Source organism: Triticum urartu, chromosome 2, assembly GCF_003073215.2.
Source record: "Triticum urartu cultivar G1812 chromosome 2, Tu2.1, whole genome shotgun sequence".
NCBI lineage: Eukaryota > Viridiplantae > Streptophyta > Magnoliopsida > Poales > Poaceae > Triticum > Triticum urartu.
Window position 1 is genome coordinate 75,140,121 of NC_053023.1, and position 17,728 is coordinate 75,157,848.

Genomic DNA, 17,728 nt, shown 5'->3' on the forward strand with positions numbered 1-17,728 from the left:
TCGGTTGCACCGAGATAGAAAACCTATATCAACTTAATGATCTCGGTAGGACCGAAAGTAGGATATCGGTCAGACCGAGAATCACAAAGAGGTTTTGGAAGTTTAAGTCTATGACGAATCGGGGACTCCGAGCGCTCCTCACACAGAGTGGTTCGAATCTGACTTGATCAAATTTTGTGATGTAGCATGAATAGAGTTTGAGACGAGAAAAGCATAGATAGCTAGAGGAGGTTCTTAGGCATTCTTGTCCATCCACTTGGCAAAAGGAAATAAAACCAAACAATCAAAACAACAAGTGGATGTCCTCGAATGAGTAAAATATGCAACCAACATGCTCACACAATAAGATGGCAAATAAAATATGTGACAAAGCATGCACAACCAATTCTAGCATCTATCAAGCAATTTGCGATGACTAGGTCATCTATATATGAGTATATTGACTTAGGAGTCAAGTGAGAACACTTGATCGTAGGTCATACTCATCGTTTAAGCTCAAGTGGGGTTACCACTTTTACATAAAGCATTGTTGTGTTCACATCTTTAGAGTTGCTTTAGCTCAAGTCTTAGAGTAAAGCTCCCCCTAGATGTGATATCCCCCCTAAGAGGGATGAACTAACCTTGGGTTTTGTCGATGACGACTTCATGTAGATGTTGAAGATGTGGATGCTCAATGTTGATGTAGATCACTTAGAGCTATCCATTTGAGTGAATTGCACTTTCAATACCTACATGGGTTAGTCCCACAAGGAACACACAAGGATATCCATAGACATAGAGTGATGCACACACAAGATGATGTCCATGAAAACTTTTAGGTTACATTGTCCCTTGTCTTACCAACAAGAGGGTTTGTGACTCCTTGAACTAGTGCAAGATGTGGAAGTTGATTGCACTTATTCTTGCCAAAATGATAAGAGTGAAGTATGTTGGCGAAGTCACCCTCAAGAACTCTCTAGTTCTTCTTCTTTTGGATCCACACCATCTTGATGGGAATCCTTGGAGTTGTAGTCGTACTTGATGAAGTGGAACTTGAAGCGGTCTTGGGAATCCACTTGACTAAGGTCTTAGGAGCTTCTTCAAATGCATCAATTTCCTCTTGAAGCTTGTCCTTGCCTTTTTGCTTGTAGTCTTGTGGTGGAAGATCATCTTGAGCTTGTGTTCCCTTGAAGGAAGTATCATACTTCTCTTGTTGAGGAACAAACTTTGTCTTGGGGTATTGATCTTCTTCCCACTCAACTCCATTGGCATTGAACTTTCGTTCAAAACCAACACCTTGATTCTTCCAGTGCATTCCTTGCTTGCGCACAATTTCCTCGAATTGCTTACTCCCGGCAAGGCTTTTGTACACTCCTTTCTCTATAATTCCCTTCAATAAGCTATTTTCTTGCTCAAGTGTAACTTGGCTAAGAGAATCATTAGTGGAATCAAGAGAACTACTAGAGGCAACAATATTTGATTTAGCATGATCATTGTTACTACTAGAGGAAGAATCTTTCTTGTTCTTGTTACTAGACTTGACTTGAGGCATGTAAGTGGATAAGAGTAAACGCTTGGCAATGTAAGAAGAACTTTTCTTGCGGAGATCATCATTGATTGCTTTTAAAAACTCATGCTCTTGCTCAAGATTGAGCTTTTCAAAGCGTAACTTCTCATGAGCTCTTAAAAGTTCTCGATGATCTTCGAAGATAGTTTCATGAGCTAACTTAAGAGTGTTTAGTTCTTTAGTTAGAGCCTCAATCTTCTCCTTATCATTGTCGTTCATTTTATCTTGATTAGCATGATTAATTAACGTTTCATCATAGTATTCATCACTAGAGTTGTCAACAAGCAAATCATCATCACCTAACAAGTCATCTTCATCACTATTAAAATCAACATACTCGGGGTGTGTTACCTTAGGACCTTTGGCCATGAAGCATCTTCCAATTCCTTCATTTGGTGAGTCAAATATGTCGTAGGAGTTGGTTGACACAAGTGCTAGACCGGCAACACCTTCATCTTGAGTATCTTCGGAGTCGGAGTGATAACTTCTCTTGGAGTGGCTGTCGGAGTCGGAGCCGGATACCCATTCACCAACATGAGCTAGATGTCTTCGTTTTGTGTAGCTCCTTGATGATTTTTCCTTCCTTTCCGAATCCTTGCTTCTCCGTGAGTATATTCGTTCATAACGATCATCTCTACTCCTTCTCTCTCTTGGTGGTGATTCTTTGCTTCTTCTTTTTGGAGAGTCTTCTCTTCTCTTGTAGGGAGTCGTACACTCATTAGAATAGTGTCCGGGTCTTCCACAATTGTAGCAGTTTCGCTCTCGACTAGAAGATCTTTTGTTATTGTAGGACCTTGACTTGGAGCTTCTATCTTTGCTTCTACTCTTGTAGACTTGTTGAAGTTCTTCACCATTAAGCTCAATTCCTCATTGAAGTTTTGTTTCTCACTTGATGATGTAGGGGCTTCACATGAGGCTTTGTAGGCACCACTTGATTTGTTGTGAAGTTCCTCTTTATCCTTAAGTGACATCTCATGAGCAACAATTCTTCCAATCACCTCCGTTGGCTTGAGATCTTTGTAATTGGGCATCATTTGGATCAATGTGCACACGGTATCATATTTTCCATCCAAGTCTCTTAGAATCTTCTTGATGATGAATCTATCGGTCATCTCTTCACTCCCTAAGCCGGCAATCTTATTTGTGATGAGAGCAAGCCTAGAGTACATTTCAGCGACACCTTCACCATCCTTCATTTTGAACTTGTCAAGTTGACTTTGGAGCACATCCAACTTGGATTCCTTGACGGAGTCGGTACCTTCGTGCATATCAATCAAAGTGTCCCAAATTTCCTTTGCATTCTCAAGGCGGCTGATTTTGTTGAATTCTTCGGGGCACAATCCGTTGAAGAGAATATCACAAGCTTGAGCATTGTATTGCAATATCTTCAACTCATCCGCGGTAGCTTCATGGTTTGGTTCTCTCCCATCAAAGAAGTCACCTTGCAAACCAACACACACAATAGCCCAAACGGCGGGGTTATGTCCAAGAATATGCATTTTCATTTTATGCTTCCAACTAGCAAAATTAGTACCATCAAAGTAAGGACCTCTACGGTGATAATTTCCCTCGCTAGACGCCATACTCTCCTAGGTTGTGAAACCAAGGATATGACCACCAAAAGCTATGGAAATCAAAGCAAATGGAGACCAAAGCTCTGATACCACTTGTGGGATCGAAAGTATGTCTAGAGGAGGGGTGATTAGACTACTTGACCAAATAAAAACTTAACCTTTTCCCAATTTTAGTTCTTGGCAGATTTTAGCTATTTTAGGACAAGTCAAGCAATCATCACACAATTCAAGCAAGCATGCAAAGAGTATATTAGCAGCGGAAAGTAAAGCATGCAACTTGCAAGAATGTAAAGGGAAGGGTTTGGAGAATTCAAACGCAATTGGAGATATGGATGTTTTTCCCGTGGTTCGGATAGGGGGTGCTATCGTACATCCACGTTGATGGAGACTTCAACCCACGAAGGGTAACGGTTGCGCGAGTCCACGGAGGGCTCCACCCTCGAAGGGTCCACGAAGTAGCAACCTTGTCTATCCCACCATGGCCATCGCCCACGAAGGACTTGCCTCACTAGCGGTAGATCTTCACGAAGTAGGCGATCTCCTTGCCCTTACAAACTCCTTGGTTCAACTCCACAATCTTGTCGGAGGCTCCCAAGTGACACCTAGCCAATCTAGGAGACACCACTCTCCAAGAAGTAACAAATGGTGTGTTGATGATGAACTCCTTGCTCTTGTGCTTCAAATGATAGTCTCCCCAACACTCAACTCTCTCTCATAGGATTTGGATCTGGTGGAAAGAAGGTTTGAGTGGAAAGCAACTTGGGGAAAGCTAGAGATCAAGATTCATATGGTAGGAATGGAATATCTTGGTCTCAACACATGAGTAGGTGGTTCTCTCTCAGAACATATGAGTTGGAAGTGTATATGTGTTCTGATGGCTCTCTCCATGAATGAAGAGAAGGTGGAGGGGTATATATAGCCTCCACACAAAATCCAACCGTTACACACAATTTACCAATCTCGGTGGGACCGAATCAACAAACTCGGTCGGACCGAAAAGGTAAACCTAGTGACCGTTAGAGATTTTCGGTGGGACTGACATGCAACTCGGTGGGACCGATATGGTTAGGGTTTGGGCATAACGTAATCTCGGTGAGACCGATTACACAAACTCGGTGAGACAGATTTTGGTAATTAGCTAACCAGAGAGTTGGTCAGGCAAACTCGGTGGGACCGATTTGCTCTTTCGGTGAGACCGAAAAGTTACAAAAGGGAAACATAGAGTTTACATTGCAATCTCGGTGGGACCGATCTGCTCTTTCGGTGAGACCGAAAAGTTACGAAAGGGAAACAGAGAGTTTGCAATCCCATCTCGGTGAGACCGAGATCCCTATCGGTAGAACCGAATTGCTAGGGTTTGGCAGTGGCTTATGACAAGTGAAACTCGGTGGCGCCGGATAGAAAGAATCGGTAGGACCGAGTTTGGCTTAGGGTTTAGGTCAAATGTGGATATGGGAAAGTAGTTGAGGGTTTTGGAGCATATCACTAAGCACATGAAGCAAGAGGCTCATTAAGCAACACCTCATCCCTCCTTGATAGTATTGGCTTTTCCTAAAGACTCAATGTGATCTTGGATCACTAAAATATAAAATGAAGAGTCTTGAGCTTTTGATCTTGAGCCAATCCTTTGTCCTTAGCATTTTGAGGGTTCCACTTTCACATCCATGCCATGCCAATCATTGAGCTTTCCTGAAATAATCATCTTGGAATAGAATTAGCTCAATGAGCTATATGTTGTTATGAATTACCAAAACCACCTAGGGATAGTTGCACTTTCACATGGTTAGCGTAAGCTTGCTCCTGAGGGATGAGTGGTACCCGATAGTTGCTGCTGTTGGCGCGATTGTCGGTGCTCTCTTGGGGTTCCTGAAAGAGCTCGGCTTCCGGCGCCTCCTCGTCCCAGCCAGGCCCGAGGAACGAGCCGTGACCTTCTTCCAGCTCGCGCCCTTGATCCACCATGCGGGGTACATAGGCCTCCGGGGCGACCACCTCGTGGACGTCGCTGTAGCGCCCCGCATGCCACGCAGTCTGGCTTGGGGCGTCGCCTTGTATGTGATGACGCGGTGGTCCGCCGAGGCCAAAGGCCGTGGCGTGCATCCCTTCGCCGGCCTGGGGAAGGGCTGGCGCGATCAGCCGCCCGGTGCTGGCGGAGGTGTTGGCGCTGGACCGGCCCTGGGGCCCGCCTGAAATCGCGTGGGCGCGCATAATTCCGTCGTGCGACCTGTCCTGGATCTGGGGCGGCAGCTGGATGCAGAAAGGGGGCGCTCCTGAGGCGGCGGCATCCAGGAGCTCGGCCACTCGCTCCAACAACACGTCGCGACCGCCTTCCAGCAAGCGGCGCCGTAGTAGCTCTCGGGCCACCGTGAGAGCGGCCCTGGAGTTCGCCTGCTCCCGTCGGGTGTATGGTGCCATGGCAGTGGCGTGGTTCGAGGCCCTTGCTGCGGCCCGCACCTGCGTGGCGTGAGGGCAGGCGGCGTCTGGCCGCGTCACCCGCGTCCCGCAGCGCCCTGCGGAGCGCGAGCTACCTGAGGCGCAAGGTTGAGGTCGCCCTAAGACGGCAACACGGCGTGGGCGGGCCACGCCGCCCAGCGGTCGGCGTTGGTAGCCGGGTTGCTTGACATCTGGGCGGCGAAGCGGCGGAACGCGACGCGGAGGAAGAAGGCCTCTGGCGCACCCCTACCTAGCGCGCCAAATGTCGAATTTCGGGTTCCGGCAGACCCTTGAGGTTCGAACACTGGGGTGCGCGTGGAGATCTCTCCCCTACCGATCTACGTCCAATCCTCTCGTGCGAACTAAGATGAAAATGATGAACAACACAAGAGACACGAGGTTTATACTGGTTCAGGCCAGCGTTGTGGTGTAGTACCCTACTCCAGTGTGTGGTGTGATGGATTGCCTCTGGGGCTGATGATGGACAATACAAGGGAAGAACAGCCTCGAGAGGGGTGTTCTTGAGCTGGTGCGGTGTGTTCTACTTACTCTCTACTGGGTTTCTCTCTCCCCTTCTCTTTGTGGAGGCTAGCTCTATTTATAGAGGCCCTGGGCCTCTCCCCGAATAATTGAGCGGGAAAGGCGCCAACAATTGCCCATTTTGAAGGGGAACATCTAGTACAAGTTATCCTGACCAAAGGTGGTCTTCGCCTGCCAAAAGCACTGGTGATGACGCCGTCTTGGGCTCCACGGTGACCTCTGTCCGGCTGGTCTTGGTCTCGTTGCACCGGAATGGTTACCTTTGCCTGATACCTTGGCATGTGCTTGCCTCCTTTGCACCAAAGGGGAAACAAGGACACTGCGCAGGCCGGCACCCGCTTGGCCTTGATCGTCATGGCTTGCGTCATGGGATCCTCGCGAGGTACCCTTACATTGATCTCTCCGCCTCCTCGTGAGCCTGCCTGATGAGGCCGCTCTTGAGGAAGCTTCCTGTCGTCCACCCCGCGAGGCTTGGCCCCTCGCGAGGGTCTTGAGCTTGGGCTGATGAAGATGGGCTGCGATGGGGCCCCACCTGAGCCACGTTGCAGGCCGTAGGCATGCAAGTCTGGGGACCCCCGTTCCCAGAACGCCGACAGCCTCATCGATAAGAGTGTGATTTGTGTTCTCCAACCACTCTGACCGGAACGGGGGTGCTCTTTAGGCCCCCTTCAACAATTGTTTCTCCGGGGCGGTGATTTGTTATGTGGATCATTGCCGGGAGTCTTCCGGTCACTGCTTATATAAGCTCATGAGTTTACACAAGGTTTTTTTGGTCGAGATGGATGCCCAGAGGCAGCAACGAGCTTTGCTCGTGGCGCGCCGCCGATGGACGTAAGGGAAAGAAGACTTCGACACCCCAAATATTCGGGTGTAATTTTAAGTTTTCATTGGTGTGTTTTTGTAAGGGTTAGTTCTACTTGATACAACTACTACCAGTCATGAGCGATAGTGAAGCCGTCAGAGGTAGAAGTTGTCGCTTGACGGAGGAAGCCAAGCCGATACGATAGGCGGGCGAAGTGAGCAAGATCAAGATGTGAAATTGAGATGAAAGAGGTAAGCTTTTGGCTGACAAAAGGAGTTCCCCTTCTCTTGGCCAATTAACAATTTTCTTCAATAAGTCATGACCTTCACTCTCCTCAAGTGAGGAGGGCATATTGTTTGACCAATGAAAGCCTCACTCGTTCCTTCTTCCCGTTCACTGTTCCGTAACCTCATATGAGTATATGACCTTTGTCCTTTTAGCTAAAAAAGGAGATCAAACTGGTATCACACTTATGCTAAGGCTTATATTAATAAAATATTCTTTTTTACATGTTTTACTTGTTGGAATTGTAGGCTTCCTCAAGACGAGAGTTTCCACGGTTTATAGGTCGGAAACTCGCAAAGGTACGCCGGGACGGGAGCACACATTCATACAGCCATCGGATTGCTTTAAGATTCATAAAGTTGTTTGCCCTAAGGCTTTGATTATTGTAGGGCGAGGGTCTATCCATGCTTGCTTTTGGCAGTTTTTGCCAGAGATGCATGTGTCATCCATCCCACCTCCCATGTCTTTTCATTTCATCTTTAAATTTGAATCAACAATATCTTTTGAATCAAAAGTCCAAACTAAAATTTATTTGCACATTTATGTTCATTGCGACGAGAACTTTCAAGCAAGGACAATCTTGAATACAATTCAACAATTTTCTAAAAAAAATTGCAAGTTTCAATTTTTTAAACTTGATTGTCATAATATTATTGTCTTTATCAAGTTTCATTTGCTTTTAGGGGTTTAGGGCTTTTAGGGACTAGGGTTTATGGTTTAGTCTTTAAGTTTCAGTTTTAGAAACTCGAGGCCTTGGGTCTGTGTTCAAGTTTTAGTTCTGAAACTTGGTGAATTTATCATTCATTCTTAAGAAGTTCCAGTAGTTGAAACTTGATGAAAATTTTAAAACTTGTCCGAACGTGTTCAAGAGTGGTCTTGTTTCAAAGCCCTCATCACAAAAAAACACGAATGTGCAATTGAAATACAAAGTGGACTTTCGGCTCAAAAGATACAACAAATTGGAATTTTGAAGTCAAAAGAAAAAGCAAGAGCCGTGGTGGGTGGGCTGCGTCTTACTGCCAAATGTTGTCTCAGTCAGGAATTCACAAGGGACAAAACTCTAAGGCCAACTACAACGTGCCGACACAAATGGACGCTCATTTGGTCAACTATTTGCTCGTTCGGGTTGGCTAGACGGACGAAGATGTCCGATTTCATCCGGTGGGCCTTAGGTGCGCCCAACGCGGCTAACACATTCGAGATTTGCGGGCAGACATAGGATTTTAAAAAAGATAGTCGGCAAAACTCCATTCATACAATAAATAAAACTAAAAACATTAAAATAAGAATTAAAAATTGAACATCTACGTCGGCAACGGGGAATCTAGGGGGTGGTGTATCTAGGCGTCATCTTCACCGTCGTCGTCCTTATTGGCGACGTCGGCGTATGCTGGTGCCTACGCCCAGGGGATATGCCTGCTGCTGTTGTGCCGCCTCCTGCTATAGGTCGTGCAACTCTGCCTCCACGTAGATGTGCAGCAGTTCCTCCTCCTCGGTCGCGCCGATCCAAACGGTTGGGCACGACACGTAGATAGGCATCGTGCTCGTCAACACGTAGATGTGCAGCAGTTCCTCCTCCTTGGGCGCGTGCGTGGGTGGTAGCGGCAGGTTGGCCTCCACGCCGGCCACCGAATCCGCCAGTGCCTTCGCAAGGCCAGGCCACAAGGCCATCTCTTCGAGCTCTGACTCCTCGTAGGCCCGCCTGTTGGCCTCCTCGAGCGTCGGGAGGAAGGCATCCTCCTATTCTCGCACCACCATCGGCGGTGGTGGAGCATGTGTAGCCCGCACAACCGTCACACACAAGCTATGCCGGCGGCAGACCTCATGCTCCCTGGCGAGCCAAGCGTCCCAGTTGGGAGAGTCCACCGCGTAGTCCGATGGGCGCGCAACTCGGCCAGGAGTGCAGCACGGTGGCGGAGGATCTCGTCCATCCGAGTGTGGACACACTGCGACAACATCGACACGGGCACCCAATCGGGGTTGAGGTGTCAGCCGTGTAGCAGATGAACATCCGGCCATGGCGCCGGGATGCACTGCTGCCAGTCGTAGCGGCATCGACGAACGGGAAGGTAGAGGGGCATGCATGCCAGCCATGACGCAATGGTGAAGTTGGCTGGCCGGTGCACCAAGGACGAGCTTGGACCGATGGTGGTAGTTAGACGCCAACATGCGGACCCAAGGCGGACGCCGAACGAACATGCAGCGTGTTTGTCTTGTATCCGTGTGCTCCTAAAACTCGCCCAGTTCTAAGGTAAAAATTTGTTCAGATTAACAGTGCACGGACAATATTTGAGTTGCGTCAGCACAATGGGCCATGGTTTTCAGCCTCGCGGACCCACACGGACCAACACGAACGAAATGGATCGACATGTTAGGGTTGATCTAATCAAATGCAGAAACCAATCCACTTCACGGATCGCGACACAATCATGCGGCCCAAAATCTTTGTGCCATACCCCTTGCGTTCCACAATAAATCGTCATGGGTTTATATTCGCGTTCGTGTTCTATGTACACTAGCGGAATGCCCGTGCGTTGCAACGGGCAAAAGACGAATGTCCATGTGTTGTCACATAATAATAAAAAACATAGAAACATTGATCAAATTATTCTTTTAATTCAGAAATATGTGTTAAGCAAGGTGGGCATCTGATTTCCATCATACATGGACAAATAAAGACTCTCTTCCACTTGTTTTCTTCTCGGTAGTTATTGTGTCTCCTTAACCAATCAAATCGTTCGCTAACTAGATATATGTCGTCAACGATTAAGTAGTATTAATATTACTCAACTTCACGCATCCATGGGTTCCACTATTATAAGGTACACAAAGCTTGACAATTCCTCAGACTTATAGTGCGCCTCTTAATTTCAGCAATAATAGCACAAGAAGATATATTCAATTTTGTGAGATTGTTCTTCATCGATAGCATGGATGTTTCATTCTCCATAGCAATAATCAGCCTGACAATGACACTGCAAATGGTTCAAGTCCGTGTCAAATATTAAGCCGAAGCTATTAACTGCGGCAATTTTTCAACCAACAACACATCACCCTTGATAAATATATAGTGCACCATGGCTTGTACCGCACCTGAATTCGGCTTGTACATACAATTTTAAAAAAACTGAGAAAAAGTCTACAAATGGGCACAACATGAACCGATAATTTTCACAAAAATCAAGTACCTTTTGAATCTCAACTAATGTCAATTACCTTTTGAATCTCAACAGATGTGCACTAAGTGGATATCTCTATCCATGTAGAACCATCTATGTGATCAATCTTACTGAAACTACAAAAAGTATGCAAAAGACAACACGTTATATCAATGAACACCGGAAGATTGCATTCTTAAGTAAATGAATTTTAAGAAATTCATAAGCTCCAAAACACGGCAGATTAGGATTAGACCAGAAATGCTTTGACATGTAGGACATCCCCTAATTCCCAAGGAGAGGTGACACAAAAATCTAAACTATGCCAAAAGTACATGGAAGGAAGCTTTTAGATAAACACTCTTATATTTTTTTTACGGAGGGAGTAGTAAACAGGCACCCGAACGTTTCTGAGATGTGTGCAGACTATAGAATATACAGTGTGCACACATAAAAGCTAATAATTTGATGTTGCAGACTGCAGAATATACAATGTGCACACATAAAAGCTAATAATTTGATGTGTATTGGAGTAGACATGCAATTTAAATTCTAATAATTGGTCTGAGCTCCTCTACACAATCTGAAGAGAGGTGACTCTACAGATATACACTGGCGCGTATAATCCGTTGGCAAGAACAGTAAAACGCATTCTTGCTCCCGATGCAATAAAATATAGCCACCAATTGCTCATGGATGCACGTTGTGCTTTGCCACGGGCCAAGAAATGTGGACCATGTGTGGGCCTACAGAAGTGTGCTTCTGGTGCGAGATGGGTGAGACCACATACGAACCACACCTGTGTGTGTGTGTCGCATCATCCTGTTTCACACCATGAACTTATTCTATCTCCAAAATTTGTGGAATAAGGTATCTTGTGCTCCTCGTCTCAGATACCCGATTCACCTAAGTGACTTTATGCTCCGCACGGTCAGTTTCCAACAAATATAACAAATTATCAAGTCGTCGATTTATGTTGTATGTTTAACTTTCATAAAATAATCATGCATAGTAATGCCTTCACTAAAGGTGGATTTCTGATAATTTAAGAATATCAAAAATATGTAGATAGCATACTACTCCCTCTGTAAACTAATAGAAGACTTTTTAGATCACTACTTTAGTGATCTTAAAAGTCTTATATTAGTTTACAAATGGAGTAGAATATAAGAGTAATGCATTATCTATTTTTTGCAAATGCATGTACTTCTATACTTCGGTTGGCATCACAAAGAACTCTTTGTGCCGGGTTATATTCTGGATATCACAAATAACTCGGTTGGAATCCATGATGGTCTCGATAAGTTGGATGGTCGGCAATTGCCTGAACCATTTCGGCCTTCTAAATCTCTCGCGGTCCACACAGGAGGAGCCTTGCCCAATAAGTTGCCTGAACCATTTCGACCTTCTAAATCTCTCGATAAGTTGGATGGTCGACAATTGCCTAAACCATTTCGGCCTTCTAAATCTCTCGCGGTCCACACAGGAGGAGCCTTGCCCAATGCCTGAAGAAAACATGGAAAAGTGAACAACACAAGTGCATAAATTTTCTGTAATTACAGACCTAGAAATTGAAGTCCACTACTCTTTCAACCCAAGGGAAATTTCCAATAATTTAATGTCATAATATAGGTCCAAACAAAGCTTTTTACCATCCTCAATATGTGTTTAACTCCTTGTTGAGAAAATATATACGGTTGGCATACCTTATATTATGAAAAACAATAATAGTTCAATATATTCCTTTCACCATGCTAAATCCCTTCCTATTCTCAAGTTTTCACCGCCACATAGTCAATAAACACACATCTTACCAAGTGGTCCGATCCGCTTGGTAAGCTACCAAAAATAAAATAAAAAATAACACACATCTTGCGAACAGTTAATCATCAGGTAGAAACAAAAATAGAATTCCCCAAACATTCATAATCATGTCAACCCTCGAAAAAAAATATTGTTACTATCTTGCTATTACTAAGCTTGCGGTTGCACTTGAGAAAACCATGGCGGTAAGGGCTGAGGAAACAACACATGAACTGAACACATGAACCTCGATGCAGTATAGAAGGATCCGGCAATATCAGACAGTGTCATCCTAACTCATGGTCACTAACACATATTAATCAACACCAAACCTCCCTCCAAGGTCCTCACGTACTAACCAAACTACTTGGAAGTAACCAATCGAGTATGTCTACTGACCCATTATCCACCACATGGGACAAACCATAACAAACTCCAAATTAAGTCCCAACATGTAGCTATTTTTATCTCATATATTAGCCATATAATTACATCATCAATGCATTAATCAAACTGCCAACATATTTCGTTTTCTGAAATTTCAAGCGCACCAATTATTGTGGTAAGACAAGCAAATGATAAGAGTATCCATTTTTTTGCAGTGAAAATATGCCATTTACCTTTATTTGTACTTGTTCAACTCATATCTTGTTATGACCCAAGGAATATCGCTCACCATTAGCAGCTCTCCCATAAGAAAACATTAGTCTGCAAGAGGTAAGAGAAGATAGCAGTTAAAACGAAGAGAACAAAGTACAAACCAAAACAATTTGACACCACAGGAGAATCTGAACAGCCTAATCGCGCGTAGTGGCTTGCTTGTGAATGCAACACCTATCTACCTGCGTGAGATAGGCTGCAGGAAATGCATTGATTGTTTCAGGCTTAATAATTTACAACAAAGCAATATAATAGGTCCATGGTTGGACAGAAACAGGCATCTACCTGAGTAGAAAATATTGCTACTAAAGCGAGTTAGTACTTATAGCACTAAAATATGAGGAAAACTGCAACACCAAAGTCGGTTTTACTACAAGCAGATCAGGGGAGATACATATATAAAAAACATGTATACATTTCTTTCTTAATCAAAACAAATTATACACTTATTTAAAAACATTATAACTGAGCACTTTCCCTACTCTCTCACGCCCCTAGCTGTTTTAGCCGTTAGATCTCACGATGCGGGCGTTTTTGGTCGTTGGATGTGCCTTAGTGCTACAGTTTCCGGGCTGCTGCTCCAAAAACAAAATCGGAGCACTATGGTTTACTGGGCTAGAAAGAGGCCAGGTAAGCCCATTGAGCTGTCAGTGCGCATGGACCCCGTGAGGCGACCCAATCCAACTACCCTCCATGCTAAATCGTTCGCTCCCATCCTGACCTCTCCTTTCTCGTTGGCGGCTTCAACCCTTCTCTGATCGCGCTAACGGCGGCGGTGACTGACACTGGGCGATGCGGATGCCCAAACCCTCCCAGAACCCATCTTCTTCGCCCCATCCAAACCCAGCGGGCTAGCCCTCCTCCTCCGCGACGACACAGATTGATGCTACGGCGGCGTTCCATCTTCCTTATTGGTCCCGACGCTGCCCCTTCACCTTTTGCGTCGCGCGTGCTCGCGTGGGATGGCGGCGTGTCCAGATCGGCGGACAGCTCAGCCGATGCGACGCGACGTGACACCTCCGGCACCCTCACCATGTTCGCCTTGCCTTATTCACCACTCTGCGTCTGTAACAACCTTGCAGTTTTGCAGGTAATCCGTTTCTACCCCTCTTCTATCTCCCCTATCGTTGTCTAATGATATTGCTCTACCTCTCCATTCGGATGCTCCTTTCTCTTTCTTGCTAAATCTCTTGATTTACTGATGCAAGTTTTTGTACCGATAAGTATGACAGTCTGCAGGGATTGTGCATCTAGGAAGAATTATATATGTACAGGCGGAATAATAAAATCAGTAAAATGACAGTTCCAAATTTCTCCCGGAATAAAGTGAGAAGAAATGATGTAATGTATCTAAGGTCCCTCGGAACTGTTCAGTTTTAATATTTGGATAATTGGATTTACGAATATATGAGACATTTGAATTAAGAGATGGAGGATCTGATTGCGTTGTCAAAGGTGCTCTCAAGGTAAGTTCACTAACCATCTTTCTATTCAGAGTGAAGGTGTGCCCATAGTTATAATATGTCGCAGTTTGTACATTTTAATTTAATATAGGTGAAATTTTGATAATGACAAGTCCTCATAGCTGTCACTGGTTTCTTAGAACTTCTGGTATGCTGTTTTTTTGTATTATAACTAGCGCATATCTGTGTTTTTATTAGGTGGATATCACAATTTACTGAAGAAAGGTGTCATCTTTCTCTATGGACAGGGTCACATTAATCTTATTGGCCAGTACTGATTGGGAAGGTATGTATCTCAAGCTCTCAACAAACATATACTTATTTTGTCTTGATATTGTGCTGACATAAAAGATATGTTATGTCACGGGATCCATCTGAGCAGTTTCGCATTGATAACTTCATAGTAGAACAACTTGATGTGTCATTGTGCAACCAAAAGGACTCCGCCGACCTTTGTGTCAAACGTCGAAGACCTCTAGGTACTGCTCTCTCTTTTATCATGATCGATTATTCTGCCATGCCTTCTTGTTTGCTTTCATCCACAATATTATTGGATAAAACCTCTCACATGCCTACTCTGAGATATAATTTGCTCTATTGATGCACGGAGTGAATCTGATTTAGACCAACATTGTAGCAAATCAAATTAACTGACATGATATCATGTGCGTTTATCTTGCCTGACAAATACAATGTACATAGAAATGAGATACTCTTGCTGTAACTTGCTTCTATTCTTGCGACTTAGGTCTGTTTCGTCTTTTCTTTTGTAGAGATACTGTTCAGACTAGAGGATCATGCTTTCAGTATACCAATTTATTTTCATTACTACCTTGCATCACCAACTATCCAGAAAAAAAATTCATAAACATAACAAGGTTGTGGCAGCTCTTCCTATTCATAGGGGATATTGCTCAATGCTCTTCCTTTAAACTCATTTTTGTGTGAACCAAAGAACACAAATTTCTCATGATTCTAAGTAGTTTTTCTTTACAGTAAATTGCTGATTTATTTATCTGCTTTTACATTTGTGATCAATGTTTCTTCTAGCATGTCGCTTTGTCGCACCAACAAGTGCATGGCTTTATCCTGTGATAGCCCAAAATTAGCAAACGTTGCACTATCTTAGTCACTGAAAGTTTAGATGGATCTCCCCATGCTAATTTGTAGTATGAATTTGCACTTCACGTGATTAGATGGGCCTAAAGACTGTAAATTCCAAACACATAGTTGCATCCATGTTGCTGTTATATACACTAAAATTAAGGTTGGATTCGATTATAAGCACGCAGATGGTGTACTTTGTTATTACCAGTTAAGGTCTTGGTTTTGTTTATTATCATTGCTCCATTAAATTTAGTTTGACTTTTTGTCGTTCTACCTATCCCACTTCTGAGATTGCTAGAACCTACACTCCTGGCCTCCTCCATTACCAACACTATAGCACATATGCAAATAACATAAGTTGACAAACTCCAACTCGATAATCCAGATTATATAGTCACCATACTGAGGACTGTGTTCCTCCAAATTTAGAAGAAGAAAAAAAGAATTGTTGTTCAATCTGCTATATACAAAACAATAAGTAGTTTCTAATTGCTCGTCCAAAATAGACAGTCAATTTGTAGTATGCTTCAGTTCTCAAAAAACATTTTTAGCCTGCAGGTTACTTCCGCAAGAAAATTAGTCCGTCATTTAAATGATTTCTATCTTTTCTTGAGTTCGTAAATTACTTCTATCTGGAAGGGAGATTTCTTCCTTTGGTGACCATTAGTTTGAATTTGAGCAAATATATATACACAGATCTAGGTGGGTACAAGTTATTTTTATCATCTAACACTGTTCAACATTGACCAGTTTTCAGTGTGTTATTTAATTTTGTGCTAAAGAGAGTAAAAAGAAGAAGGTTTACCTTTGATTTTAGTTTTTTGTGCTACTTGTGTTGCTAAATTAGTTCCACTACAGTAGCGATTATAATCCATATAGCAATTATATTACCAATTCGATCACTGTTCATGGGCACTATGAGGGCCCGAGGCACTTTCACATATCAGTCTGAGAGAAACTATGTTTCGCCTTGGGAGATAGTCCATGGATTTTATTTTATTTTTGGATCTTGCATCTGCCATTATTGGGTAAAATTCTTCATTTGATAATAGTTTTACTTGCATTTTGTTCTGAGCAAGTGTAGTCTCTTCGGTATACCTTTGTATCATCTGTTGTCCAGTTATTGCAGGTTTGATGCGTTAATTCTCTGCTGGTACGAGCACGCTAAAGTTGTCACTTTTTTTGGTAAGGCCAAAGCGTTCCTGGAAGTACAACAGAAGGGCTTGCCTTTCCAGACGAGAAAAAATGACAGAGCTCTCTTACCTTAAAATGTTATCTTTGTACTGGTTTGTTCAGAAAGAAGAAGTAACGATCAGTGCCATTTTCATATATGTATGGACTCAATGAAATTATAGGTGCCATATCGTGATTTCGACCACCACAGAGTTATTATGTGGCTTGGATCTGGGTAGTAATCATGCGTTCAGACATTTATAAATACCTACCTTTCCATTGTAAAAAGGGACGGGCGCAGCAACGCGCGCCTTCAATGATCTAGTATATATGGAAAGAGAAACCAGATTTGTCAATATGATGTTGGACTGTCACTACTTGCAAAACTAGGCTTTCTTCTCTCTAGTAATTTCTTCCTTAAAAGATGGTAAATTAACTCATGTCTGCCAAAATACAAACATGTGGATCAATAGATAATTTCTTCCTGAAAAGATGTTAAACTCAAAATCTTTACTGGATGGTTGGTGCACGGGGCAGCACGACAGAACCGGGGAGTGCGCTGGGAGCGGACGGTCGATCTGGCTCTTCATTGAGTCGTGCTACAGTCCTTTCATCCAAATAAGTACATGTTCTTGCATGACAAGAGATTTAATTAATAGCTAACAAGTACCCGATGCTTGCAATTAGCCTGATTTACGGGTCTGATTTTATTAAAAATGGTGGGTAGGTCCAGCTCCTCATATTGATGGCCATCAAGATGCGCTTTGTGCTGGCATATGGTCTCCTCCAGCCTCTCCAACCTCTGTATCACGACGCATCATTGTTCCGTTCACAGTAAACAATTTTGTTTAGGTTAGAACATATACAACAGTGCAAAACATATGTTGGTGTGTGGCCATGCATGGCTAGAGTTACCGTACATACCTTTCATAATGTTCCTCTGTAGCTGAATGTTTGCCATGCTTCTTATATCCACCACCATGCCCATGTCCTCGTTCGACCCAAGCAGGTCATTTTGCTAGGTTCAGAAGGAGTGAAAACAAGAGATGGCTTCAGTATTAGTTAAATAGGTTCAGAATTCACAAACTGCTTTCAGAAAAATATACAGACCGACAATTGAAACTTGGCACACAGAAACTACAAAGAGAAGCTTCTTTGGAAAGTGCCCCGGAGCCCCTCATCTCTTC